This window comes from Siphateles boraxobius, unplaced genomic scaffold (assembly GCF_051911475.1).
Source record: "Siphateles boraxobius isolate OS27281-9 unplaced genomic scaffold, OSU_SipBor_1 33, whole genome shotgun sequence".
NCBI lineage: Eukaryota > Metazoa > Chordata > Actinopteri > Cypriniformes > Leuciscidae > Siphateles > Siphateles boraxobius.
The window spans coordinates 4,948,590-4,962,636 of record NW_027508953.1 but is presented as its reverse complement, the minus strand read 5'-3'; the positions used below and the strand labels follow the sequence as shown (position 1 = coordinate 4,962,636).

Sequence of the window (14,047 nt, the reverse complement as noted above, 5' to 3'; positions counted from 1 at the left end):
AAATGCATTTACTGTATAATGTTACAAAAAAAAAAAAAACGATTTCAAATAAATGCTGTAATTTTGAATTTTCTATTCAAAGAATCCTGAAAAAGAATTTTTCAAGCACAACTGCGCCAAATAATCATAATACAAGGATTTAGAAGGATCATGTGACACTGAAGATTGGAGTAATTTCACAATATTACTTTTTTTTTTAAATGTATTTTGGACCTAATAAATGTGTCCAAACTTACAGACTTGAATGCCTCTTGTGCTGTTGGAATCATGATTTTGAAAACCAACTTGTTCTTGCATTTTTCTAGAAGTTAAAAAACTATCACAAGCTCCTTATCCTCTGTAGAAAGGGATTGTGGGTAGTACAAGCCTATACTATGATTTGAAATCCACTAATCCATGTATTGCATCCTATATAGCATGGATATTATGGGATTTTTAATACAGCTCTTGTTCAATTTCCTTCCAAGCACCCCACGCATTGGGTTCCCCGTCTCCTGGGCCGAGGTGTTCTGTGTCTCTGTTATAGAAGCAGAGCTCAGGCCTTTAACAACTACACCGTTGACGCTCTTCTTATCAAATGCTTTCCTTCGCCTTGATGACATTTCCTTGCCGCGTTCGCTCACGAATTGGTTCCGATTTAAAGTGTATTCTCTGCAGAGATTCAGAACAATGGAAGGGTTTTAATGCATCAGCCTGGAGAAAAAACATAAATGGCCCTGTCAGGTGAAAAAAAACCAACAAATCTCTGTTCTTGTGCTGTAAAAGGGCTTAACACAATGATTACTTGTGAAAGCTAAATTGGCTTTCTGCCCCCTGTCTTCCACTGCCACCCGTTCTGTATCTCCAGTCCCTCACTTTTGTTTTGTTTCTCTCCTCCTCGTTTCTCACTAACTCCTCATTTCTTTCATACATCGTAACACAAAAAACTCTGCGCTCCTGGAAATGAAGCCTTCCTCTCTCTCTCTTTCTTGTTTGGCTCTCTTGTGTAAGTGTATTGAGAAGGTCAAGACTGTGTGTCTCTTTTAGTTCTTATCTTTGTCAATGACCTCCTTCAACCCAAGCAGAGATTCTGTCCCCTGATGTCTGACAGCCTGACTCAATCTCCCTCCCTCTCGTCTGTCTTTCTTCCTCCCTTGTCACCTCAATCATCTCTTTTATTCCCCTTATCCATTTTCCCACTCCTCCTCTCACTCTTAGGCATAATTAAAGTTTGACGGTCGGGATACAGACTAGGGACGGATCAGGATTAGGGCTGGCGAACAGTTAAATATTCTAATCAAAGTACATGATATGCCGCATAATACATTATTAATGAAATTAATTGCAATAAATGTTTTTTGAGTATACTTTAAGATAATTTAAGGGCACATTATTCCATTCCGTTTGTCATTTTTAATTAAATATTGATCTATGTATGCAGATTGGCATCTCTGCGGTGTCTTTTCTGTTTTAAAGACCTCGTTTCATGGTAAAAATGCATCTTGTGACATATTTTAATAACTCGATTGACAAATAGATAAAGTAAAACATTTGGCAAATGGACTGAGAAAAGCAATTGCCCATTTTTAAAACTATTTTTTTAATATATTCTTATATTTTATACAGCAGTGGCCAAAAGTGATTTCCGGAAGGGATATTTGTTTTAAAGACCCTGCAAGTTCGATTAAACAAGTATGAGGAAAATATTTTATAATTTTTTACATTTTTAAATATGAGGGAAGAACAAAACACTAAACTTGGGTAAGTTATTTATCTGACAAAATTATTTGGCAAACTAAAGCTCACAGCAAACATTAACTACAACATAATCCGTTATTAATATTTCATTGGTTCTCTCTTGTTTTTGTACGTGCTTATAATTTCTTTGATAGCCTGGCCAAAAATGATGTCTGCAGTATTTGCCATGTTTCATTGCATTATCACATGTAAAACAATTGACTTCTAGCAAAACTATTCAGCGTGCTTACAAAATCTTTAACACATTTTTAATAATATTTGAATAAACGGTTTTCCTAGACCCTCCAAATTCCCTAATTTTGTTCCCAACCTGTATGAGTTTCATTCTTCTGTTGAACACAAAAGAAGAACATTTAAAAAATGTTGTTGACGGTAGCCATTGACTTCCATAGTAGGAAAAAAATATGGACGTCAATGGCTACCAGCATTCCTAAAATATCATCTTTTGTGTTCACCAGAAGAAAGAAACTCATACTGGTTTGGAACAACTTGAGGGCGAGCAAATTATATTTTGGGTGAACTTTCCCTTCAAGTGGCAATTGTTGAAGAGGTACGTCAAATTTTAAAAACAGTCTCTCATTCAGCTCTTTTTGAACACAAGAATGCATCCTTCCTGTGTGACTTAAAAATGCTTCCAATCATACATGACCCTAAATCAGCTTAATTGTACAGCGTTTCCATAAGACCGACCGCTCGGTTATGAAAATATGTACTTCTGCGCATCTCTACAGACGTGCGCTCACACGCTCAGTCCTGTCCCGCCTGTCTAGTTAGTGTGACAAATTCTCCTAATTTTATTACCAAACTATGTAAATATTATAAATGATTATAGTGCATGATAACGGAGCGCTCCATCTCTCCCCTCCTTCTGTTCCGGATATACACTCCTAATCTGTCATACCGAGGCACTGCTAGCTTGAGCCTGGCTCAGCAGATATCATTGAAAAACTGTCAGTGCGAGACATGTTTATTCTCTTACGTTCTCTTAGAAGCTCTTTTCAACGCCTTTCTTCTCTGCTTTCCTTCCCCCGAGGTGCTTTCCCACCATCTTTTCATTTGTATATTTTTGCGGATGTGTACATGTCTGTTTGTTCTTGCTGAGGGCCACTAGTGGGTGTTTAGTCAGGATGAGGGATGATGTAAGAGCGAGTGGATGCACCAGTAGAGCAGGTATAGCTATATCATTAGTCTGACGGTGAATACTAAATGCCAAATGCTGCGCTTATGTCTCTATATCAGTTAGTATTAAAGTTGTCTATTATTTCGATTCATCTACCTCTATAATTTATCCGTCTTGTGCGTGGGGGTTTGTATGGACTGTTCTCTGACTAATTAACTGGTAATTTGTGTGTATGTAAGCGTAATCATCTACTTGTCGGCATTATGTGGCCTGTTTATGCACACGTGTGTTTGTGCCGCTGTGTGTTTGAGTGTTTGTAAAGCTGACAGTTTCCATATTGCAGTCGAACTGGCCTTTACCAAATGTCTGAATCCCACTCCTGCTGAGATCTCTGACAGGTTCTTCACTTCAGCATCAATCTCCTGCTGCACGACTAACAGCCTGAAACACATGCCAGATTACCCGTCCGCCTGTCTATCCATCTAGCTTTTGCTCTATAACTCTATCTTAATTTCTGTCCGTCGTTCTATCTATCTTTGTGTATCGTTCTGTTGTTTTATATATCATTCTATCTTTCTGTCATTCTGTTTATCTCTATATCTTTTTGTCATTCTGTTGTCTGTTCCGTCTGTCATTCTATTGTTCTGTCTGTCTGTTTGTCATGCTGTCTGCCGTTCTGTCGTTTCTTTCTGTCATTCTATCGTTCTGTCTGTCATTCTATTCTTTTGTGTCTGTCTATCATTCTGTCTTTCTGTCTGTTTGTCATTCTGTGTTCTGTTGTTTCTTTCTCTCATTCTAATGTTCTGTCGTTCTGTCTGTCTGTCATTCTGTCTGTCTGTCGTTCTGTCTGCCATTCTATCATTTCTGTCTGTCATTCTATCATTTCTGTCTGCCATTCTATCATTTCTGTCTGTCATTCTATTATTTTGTGTCTGTCTATCATTCTGTCTTTCTGTCATTCTGTGTTGTTCTGTCGTTTCTTTCTCTCATTCTAATGTTCTGTCGTTCTGTCTGTCATTCTGTCTGCCGTTCTGTCATTTCTTTCTCTCATTGTAATGTTCTGTCGTTCTGTCTGTCGTTCTGTCTGTCTGTTGTTCTGTCTGTCATTCTATTATTTTGTGTCTGTCTATCATTCTGTCTTTCTGTCTGTTTGTCATTCTCTGTTGTTCTGTCATTTCTTTCTCTCATTCTAATGTTCTGTTGGTCTGTCTGTTTGTCTGTCTGTCGTTCTGTCTGTCATTCTATCGTTCTTTCTGTCGTTCTATTATTCTGTGTCTGTCTGTCATTCTGTCTTTCTGTCTGTTTGGGGACATGCGGTCTCTGTGGTGTAGCTTTATTAAGTCTTTACTGGTGAACTTGGCAGGCCGTTTGTTTCTCTCAGCGCAGGGGCAGAAGTCAGCATTTTGCCGAGGCGTTTTCTGCCTTGTATTTAAAATCGCTTTTGCTTATGCTTTATCTGTTACATGCAATATCTGAAAAAAATGCTAATAGCAGATGACGGGGGAACACTTTTACCACCTAATACATTATAGAGCTGTTACAGGAAGCTCATTAATCTCAAATCAGATATTTGAGATCTTCCTGTGTTTACCGTACAGCGTAATGTGAGACTGTCTGATAACAAGAGCTAATAGTTTGATTGATTTCCCCATGCAAAGGGAGTAATGCAATACTTCGTTGTACAAATTCCCCTTAAACATCAATCTTGAGTCCATATTGGAAACGCTGTTCTGGAGAAAAACCTTTAACATGTACCCGTAAATGTGGTTCTTGGCTGGTTTCTTCACTTTTTCACTATAGAAATCTCATTAGTGGTGACATGGTGGCAGTTTCAGTTTCATTTCCTGTTCAGTCTTACCAGTGTGATCATAAAATGTGATTTGGGCATTTGGGTAGGGCTGGGCGATATGGCCTAAAAAAAAAATCCCCGATTTTTTCACAAAAAATCTGATTTACGATTTAAATCGATTTTTTTCTCTCCCTACTTAAAATCAATCTGCAGATGACAAAGAAATTGTTCAAAACAAGTTTTAACTTTATTTTGTTTTAATATTCCCTTCTGGGATTTGATCTCGATTAAAGTGAAATCAGAAACAACAAGCCAAAAAGACAAGAGGACAGGCCCTGTCTTTGAAAACAATGAAAATGTAACATAAAATAAAATGGGTGGATTGGGATTGGGGGGTTGTGTAAAAAAAACAAAAAACTTGCATCACAATAAGTGTATTGCGATTGTCAAATTATTTGGTAACTAAACATAATTTTATTAAGTTTACTGGTATGCTACTGTTTTTATTATTGCTTAACACAAATTTCACAATTTCAATTCAATTCTTGTGATTTGATTCTGATCTTGATTCAATATAAATTCCCTTGGATAAATAGGTACAGTAGATACGTTAATGTGTTAATTGTTCTTCCAAAAAATAAAAACATAAAAAATCACCTAATGCTGTAAACATAGAGAGCCCTGTCAGCTGGTATTAATAAAGGTTAAAACTAACTCAAATTAAATATAATGCGTTTTTTATTTTATAATGCGTCTAACTAACATGCGTGCTATGGGTCATTAAAAGGCATCCTGAGGTAAATGTAGCGTTACGTGACATATGTTGTTCTCCAGTTGTTTTATGGACATCTTTCCGCGGTTGAAAAACACTGATCGATCGATTTTATTACATTTCGGGAAATTGGTAGTAAAGAGTAACAGATGATCGGTTCAAGTGCCGCTTGAACTGAGATCTGCCAGCGTTCTTTCACGTCACATTTACAAGCGCCAAAACGGTGTTTATTGTTTGAATTTTGAAATAAAATTGACAGAATCTGAGAGCTGAGAATCTGTTTCATATCGATAGTAACCTGCTCTGTCTTGTCTGTCGGTGTAAGTGTCCTCTTTGCTTCGCGATTTTTCTCTGCGTGCGTAAATGGATGGGTGGCGTGAGAGCGTGTAAAAAGTGACAGAATTGCGTCTGTCACAGTGAACTCGTGAGAGTTGGCGGCCCTGCAGATTCAGCTTGTAAATGTTTTCGGCGGGTGTGCTTCTGCTGCCGTGGTCTTGCTCATTTGGCATGTTGTTTGTGTATCTCTATCATGGCAAGCGCTGAGCCCGGTCGGAACTACGGGAGCCCAGATGGGAGCGTCGGCGGTTGTTAAAGAGAAAACCGATTTTCATAAAAAAAAATCGGCGTAAACTACACATTCGAGTTAATCGATAAAATCGATTTATCGCCCAGCCCTACATTTGGGATTGAACTTACATTTCCATTACTGAATACAAATCTCATAACGTGCATATGGTGAGCTGGCTGATGGCATTAGCTAGTTTCTAATAGAGCCGCACATGTTAAGTATTTCACACAAGCACTCAGCCATGTGTTCGAAAGCTTTCTGCCTTGAATATGATGGATGACTGTTTGTGTTTTCCATCAAAATGGTGCTGGTGCAGAAACTTTTCCTAACCTTACTTAAACTAAGCTGGACAATAGTCCACACTCAAACATGCAGTAGTGCAGACTATTTTGTCTAGAAGTCTTACTCTTTTACATCTATAATAAATTGTTTTAATGTATTTATGACATCACAAGTTGGTTTAAATAATTCTGTTATTTTGTTGCTCATCACTGGAACTTGTAATGGCACAATCTAAATATAATGTTATAGCCTAGATCTAAATATAATGATAATCAACTCTTTTCATGATTAGTTAAGTTAACCTTGACAGCTGTGGTAAAAGTTGTCGAGAGATTTTCAAATGTAATACTTAGCTATTTCTTATGCAAAGATATTAGCCAATCGTAGCAGTGGGCGTTTACACTGAAGTCTCACAGCAGACTGTCTTCACATCGCTTCACTGTAAAAAAAGTTACTACCTTAAATTAAGTACAGTCAACTTGGATGTTTAAGTCATTTCAACTTAAATTTCACCAAACTGACAAAAAAAATTGTTGAACCTTGTATAACTTAAAGTTGAAAACTGCTTAACTTATTTTGATGAGTCAAAGCAATTTAAAAACATATGTTGTCATAACTTATTGATAATATATAACTTTGTACAGTGTTCAAAGAGAACGTTCAAATCAGAGGGCTGAAATCATGGCAAAAATGCCTTTTATCTCTAAATTGACAATTTTTGATGTATACAGTTCATAGTAACATTACAAGTGCAACCCATAAAACATTATAAAATAATAAAACAATGAAACAATGCAGTTCATGCCCTTTAATAATTTTATTTATTTGTATTTTTTTATTTGGTTATTTTAATTAATTGTTAGTATTGATTTTTTTTAATGCTAATTTGCATGCATTCAATTCACAAAATATACATATGAGAAATGTTGTACACATTTTGGAAGATTAAAAGTAAATAAATATATAAATAAATTGGTCAAACCCAACAAAAGTCCAAAAACGCCTTGTCGATTAGCGAGGTCAAATAGCCGACTAGTGGTGCGGTGGAGCTGAATAATCTGTTCCGGGATTACTTTCTCTAAAAATCAAATGTTACAAAGTTGGACTCAGACTCGAAAAAGTGTGTGTGTGCGCGTAAGTGTGTGTTTTGTGCCGTCTAAAGGGCAAGTGGGCTTGTGGCTTGGGCGCAATCATCTGAGAAAAGGGAACAGACACCACGGATTTGAGAGACGGTGACTTAACCTTCCCCTCCAGTGAGCTGTGTGCGCACGTATGTACGCTTTCAGATGGTCAGGCCTGATATGTCTTCCTTAGAGGCCCTCCTGACATTTCAATTCAACGGCCATTCAAACTTCAGCGGCAGCGCTCAAGTCATTAGCAGCTGCCCACCCAGATTTTTCTAAATTTACACACATGCTAACAATCATCTACTGATAAGACTTCCTCTCTGGGTACAAACACAAAGCGGACAGATGTTGTGAAATACACCCCTCCCTTCAATCTTAAACTCTCACGTTCTCCCCTCTCGCTTTTAGCCGACACACTATTTAATGCGTTTGTGCCTTTTTAATCATCTCTAATTCTCTTCCTCCCACATTCTTCCTCTTCTGTTTCCTCTTTTTTTTTCTACTTCCATCTGGCCTGAAATCATAAGGATTCAGGAAGAGCTAGCGGAGGTTCGGGGGAATGGTGTCAGAGAGGCCGTGGGCTAGACAGAGGTCACACAGGTCGCTTGAGAGTCACCATCAAGACTGACAAATATGGCAGAGGCAGACCAGCCCTGAAGAAAATAGTTGGAGTTATTAGGTGATTCGGAGCGTATCCACACTGGAGTGGGCAATAGCTAGTGCTCAGCCATCCAAGAACACAGCAGTGAAAGAGAGGAGGACGAGAGATGGAGAAGCAAAGATGGTGGAAAAAAACAAAACAATGACAATGTTTTTACAATTTATACCTCCAGAATGTCTCTCATCTTTGGAGGTTATCATGTTTCATATGAAAGTTGCTAGCTCAGCAGTATTCTCATATATTTTTAATGACAATACTGTATGAATTGCATTTGATTTCTTGTGTTTTCTAAGGCAAACATTGCTAGCACTTTCTTTCTTTCTTTCTTTCTTTCTTTCTTTCTTTCTTTCTTTCTTTCTTTCTTTCTTTCTTTCTTTCTTTCTTTCTTTCTTTCTTTCTTTCTTGAAAATATTTTACTTTTATTTTTTTATTTTTTTATGTATTTGATTATTTCTAAATTATTATTTTTTTAAATTAACTTTTATTTATTTTTAAGTTATATAAAATTATTTATTTTAAAATGAATTTATTTTTAAATTATTTGTACAATTTTTTTGACAAATGATTTATTGTAAAATATTTTTATTGTAAAATATTGTTACATTTGATACATTTTTGTTTATAATTTTATTTAGATTTTTAAATAACTTTTTATTCTATTTATTTTTTCATAATTGTTGGTACATTACATAAAGGTAGGGATTTTCAAACTCCTTTTTCTTGTATTTTTTTTGTTATTGTTCTGAGAGAACAATAAATAGTGACCTGAACAATATTGAGGAACCAAAAAATTTATAATTATTTTTTACTGACTTCAGGAAACAAACACTAGGCAACAAACAAACACTGCTCTAGCAACCACATCATGTAAGTGTGTTTTGTACGGGGCAACAACAGAAAATGTGAAGTTTTTAAAATAATTTTCTACCATGCATAAAGCAACATGAACATTAGCAGAGGGCAAGCAAATCGACATGCGTCATGAAAATGCATGAGTCAAGCAGATAAATTGACAGTAATGTTGCTCTAAGACTTGCATTAAAAGCTAATGTTTTCTCTCTAAAAATACAACCAAATCATAAAAGCTGCAGCCTTGCATTCAAAGATAACTGAAGATTTACTGAATCCTCTTAGATAGGAATGTGCAAAACTTGGTGGTGGGATTCCTGCACGAGTCAACTAATCCATCTCAAGTAAATCCTGAATAAATAGATTGGTTTTATCTAAAAAAATTTTATTATATTCAGACAAGGGGTGGTCAGTTAGTCAATTAGTGATGTAGACAAATGTATCTAGATTTTATTAATATTTATAACAAATAAATCTAATTTCATATACCCCCTTTCAAAAGTTTGGAATCAGGAAGATTTTGTTTTTAAAGAAACATTTATTCATAAAGGATGCATAAAATTGATTGAAGTGACAGTAAAGACATTTCTAATGTTACAAAAGATTTCTGTTTCAAATAAACGTTTTTTGTGGAAATTGTGATGCATGGACTTCAGAATTCTATTATGAATTGAAAGTTCAAAAGAAAAGTATTAAGCTGCACAACTATTTTCAACATTGACAATAATAAGAAATGTTTCTTGAGCATCACATCAGCACATTCGCATGATTTCTGAAGGACCATGTGACACTGAAGACCGGAGTAATGATGCTGACAAATGCAGCTTTGCATCACCGGAATAAATTATTTAAAAAAATATATTTAAATAGAAAACTGCTATTTTAAATAATAACAATATTCCACAATATTACGGTTTTACTGTATTTTTGATTGAAGTAAATGGAGCGTTGCTGATCATAAGAAACTTCTTTCAAAATTACAGCGTCCAAGTTTTTTGATGGATGAATGAATAGATGGATAAATTAAATTTCATTTCCTCATTTTGTTTCGAGCCCATGAAGGGACAAATGTTTCAGGTTAGGAGCCCTGGACGGGCGAGTGAAGTGTGTTTGTTGGGTGGTGAGAGCTTATCAACAGAGCAGCAGAAGAGAGACGATAACAGGGCTTTTAGAAGCATAGCTTGGCTTATCTGTGGTGTTTAGCGTGGCTAGTCCTCTGGGCTTTAGACACTGTCTGCTCAATCTGTCCTTGCTTTGCAAAAGCGCATGGACAAGAATGGACACAATCTCTCCCGTGGCACACAGTACTGGCTTTCTTTTCCTCGCCAATGCTTCCGCACATACACACCCCGTACAAGCCATTACCCTAAGAGGGCCTCATGATTTTGCCGCAAATCAGTGTTTGTAATTTGTTCAGTGTGTGTGTGTGTGTGTTCGGATACAGTGTAATCGAGTTTTTGGGGAGCGTAGGGAAATGGGAAGGGGGGGATTGGATGAGGAGAGGGAGTCGTTCTGGCCGTGCCGACTCATTCAGTGCCAAGAAAATTGCTCTTCCCCTCTTGAGCACCCCTTTCTTCAATCTGCATTGCTCTACTTTCCTGACTCGTTCTTGCGTGCTCCTCTCATGTGGGGCGACTCCGAGCAAACTTCCAACAGAACCAGATTAAAAGCCTGCAGAGGAAACACTCATCTGCTGTGCTTTTGTTTTTTTCTTCCTGTAGCTCCTTCCCTCTGTCATCTCCCCGCTGAGTGTGAAGGGGGTTTGTCAGCAACTCATTAGTTCATCTTCATTACCACCATCAGCCTCACAGCCCTTCTCTCATTCTTTCCTTCTTTTGCTTCTTTTTTTGTCTGTGTGTTTACTCATTCTGTTGTTTGTCCTCTCCTTCGTTCATTTTTTTGGTTACTTAAGGTTGTTCTGTTTTTGTTTGTTTAGTTTTTCCTTGCTTTTGGTCATTCGTTTGTTCATTTATCACTTTGTTCAGTCAGTTTTTTAATTTGTACTTTTGTCCTTGTTTCTTTTGTTTGTCCTTTTTTTTTGTTCATTCATGTTTGGTCCTTTTATCATTTTGATTGTTTAATCTCTTTGTTTTTTTGTTTGTTCGGACTTTGTCCTTGTTGTCTGTCTGTCATTTGTTTGCTCCTTAATTTAGTTTTTTGTTTCTCCTCTTTTGTTTGTTCTCTTGAATGTTTGTTTTTTTCACACTTTTTTACTTTCACCCTGTTTCATTTAGTTAGTTTGTTTCTTTTTATCAATGTATTCATGCTTTTATTTATCCTTAGTTTGTTGTACAGTGTTTTGTTTGTTTTTGTTTGGTCAACTTAAAGTAGAAAATTGCTTAACTTATTTTGATGAGTTAAAGCAATGTAAAAAAACACAGGTTGTCATAACTTATTGATAATAGAACTTTACAATTTTCAAAGATAGTGTTTGGTCAATCTTCCTTTGTTTCTTGATTTCTTTTGTTTGTTAATTTGCCATCCATCCATCCATCCACCCATCCATCCATCCACCCATCCATCCACCCACCCATCCATCCATCCATCCATCCATCCATCCATCCATCCATCCATCCATCCATCCATCCATCCATCCATCCATCCATCCATCCATCCATCCATCCATCCATCCATCCATCCATCCATCCATCCATCCATCCATCCATCCATCCTGACGAGAGCAAGATGCAGAGGAGAGGGAACATGGTTAGATATGGATGCGGTGTGTGTGCGTATGTGTTCTGTGACGCAATCCGTGATTACAGCTGTAACACTCTCCGATTAAACACACATTTAAATAGACACTGCCTCAGGAGAGACGGATAGAGTGTGAAAGAGAGGGAATGTCAGAACCATGTGCTTTCATCTACAGAGCTTGCATAAGATATTCACACACAGTCTCTGGGTACACATGGCCCTTCTGTGCTCTCTCAAACTCTACGTTGTCTTTCTGTGTTTCATGTACTTTCACCTTTTAGTGCACTTTTCCTGATCTGCCATCCTCCACCTTCTTTTACTTCTCTGTCATTTTGCTCAGTCTTTCAGCTAGCCGTATCTTCATTTCATCCCATCTGTAATGTTTTTTTTCTTCATTTTTTTCTACTTTTCTCTCCCCTTTTCAAGTCCTCTTTCTTCTCCATTTCTTTTGCCATCTACATCTGTTTTCTCAGTGCCAACATCCTTTCCCATAATTTGCTCACCTCTATCATTCCCTCATCTCAATCCATTCTGCTCTCTCTTCTCTTTCTCTCTCTCTCTCTTCTCTCGCTGCTCCCTCTCAGATTCGGCCCTGTTCTTTCGTACGCTATCTGTCATTTTGCTTGCTGCATAAATGGTTTCCTATTTCCACATCCAACAGCCCTTTCTTCTCTTTTCATTCTTCCATCAGAGTGTTGCTTATTTGTGTTCTCTGCTAGAAACTACCCCTCTCTCTCTCTCTCTCTCTCTCTCTCTCTCTCTCTCTCTCTCTCTCTCTCTCTCTGTGGTACTACTTAGGGCTGCACATACCAGGTTGAAGTGCCCTACTTTTTCTCCCCCCAACCCATTTTTCCGCACCCCCTCCCTGTGTTGATTTATTCACATGCAGAGAGCAGAGATAGACAGATAGAGACCCGGCGAAAGGGAGGTTTGGAAAGAGGAGGTCAGTGGGGAAGTGGGAACGGCTATATCTTACGTTCCACTCATGTTAAATTGGAATTGGACAACCAATCAGAGAGTCAACAGTTTACCTGTGAAGTAGAATACTTCAGCTCATCTGCCCTTCAGCTGGTATTAACATGGATCACACTAGTTTGTGATGCATGTAGTTTGTTGACAAGTTGTCAAGAGACACATTTAAGACTCTAAGTGTAAACAATGTGTCTCAGCTGGCCAATAATGAACAATCTCCTGAGGCGGATGGTAACCACCTTGTAGTTTGCATAAGACGGTAAGCTAGTGCAGTTTGCAGATGCATTTTATATTTTATTTTTTTTATTTGTATAATTTTAATACAATATTTTTAGATTTAATTATAAATGAAAACTTTAGATTATTTTATTATCTATATCCATCTATCTATCTATCAATTTTTTATTTTATATATATATACTGTACAATCATTTTAATTTTTCAGTTCTAAATATATATATATATATATACATATATATATGAAACTTAAAAATGTATTATATATATATATATATAAAAATGTATTATATATATAAAATACAAAAATTATATATATATATATAATTATTTTATATATGTTGTAATCATTTAATTTTTCAGTTTCATTATTTATATGTATATATATATATATATATATAGTATAATAAAAATAAAATAAAAGGGGTATATAATTTAATATTATATATTATATTCATGATATATATTCATGCATTTGGCTGACACCTTCATTTAAACTGATGCACTGCATTCAAATTGTAAATTTTCTAGATATTGAATCCATAAACTTCCTGATGTTTTGACTGTACAGGAATACTATTTAAAAGTATTATATGCAAATTAAAATCTTGTCTGTATCCATAGGCCTGTAGACATTATGTGCATCTGTAAGGTCAGCCTAACTGAGGTCTGGTGCTAGTCTGCTTGTGTTTCACGGTCAAATTGATTTCGTGACATTGCTGAAATATAGACGTAGAATGTTATGGTGGAATTAAGAGTTTGCTTCTCTTAATAGAGGCGACTTGACAGTGTAGTGTCGTAATATCTGTAGCCGGTTTTGCTGACCCTGAGCAGCCACTAGTAATGTGTTTTTATATGACACTGATGGTCAGAGACACTCTGAGTATCAACAGCAGATCATACGTCGGAGGATGTGATGAGCTGAGCTTGAGCATGACAGAGCGCTCTTTGATTGGAAAGACACATACATGGACACACTCGCTCACTGGAGACGGTCCAGGGCCTTCTCCGTAAAAGGGAACGGTTTGATGACTCCATTACTGCCACGGCTACAAGACTTTATTAGACTGGATTTGTACCCGGGGGATTCTTAGTGGAACCAGCCGTGTGTATGGTCCATGTGCACATGACAGCCTGCGAGGAGTTGCCTAATTAATTAGCTCGCTGAAAAGAGCCGGAAAAGTGCGGCTTTATTATTCGCCGGAGCAGTCGTGCAGTAAACCATTTATAACCGCC

The 14,047-nt window shown here is 36.9% G+C and overlaps 1 protein-coding gene across 3 annotated transcripts in view; it reads left to right on the top strand.

Moving 5' to 3' along the window:
- The window catches only part of pvrl2l (PVR cell adhesion molecule related 2 like), a 144,783-nt gene that overhangs the window by 16,873 nt on the left and 113,863 nt on the right, over positions 1 to 14,047 (top strand). The gene's annotated exons all lie outside the window — the stretch shown is intronic.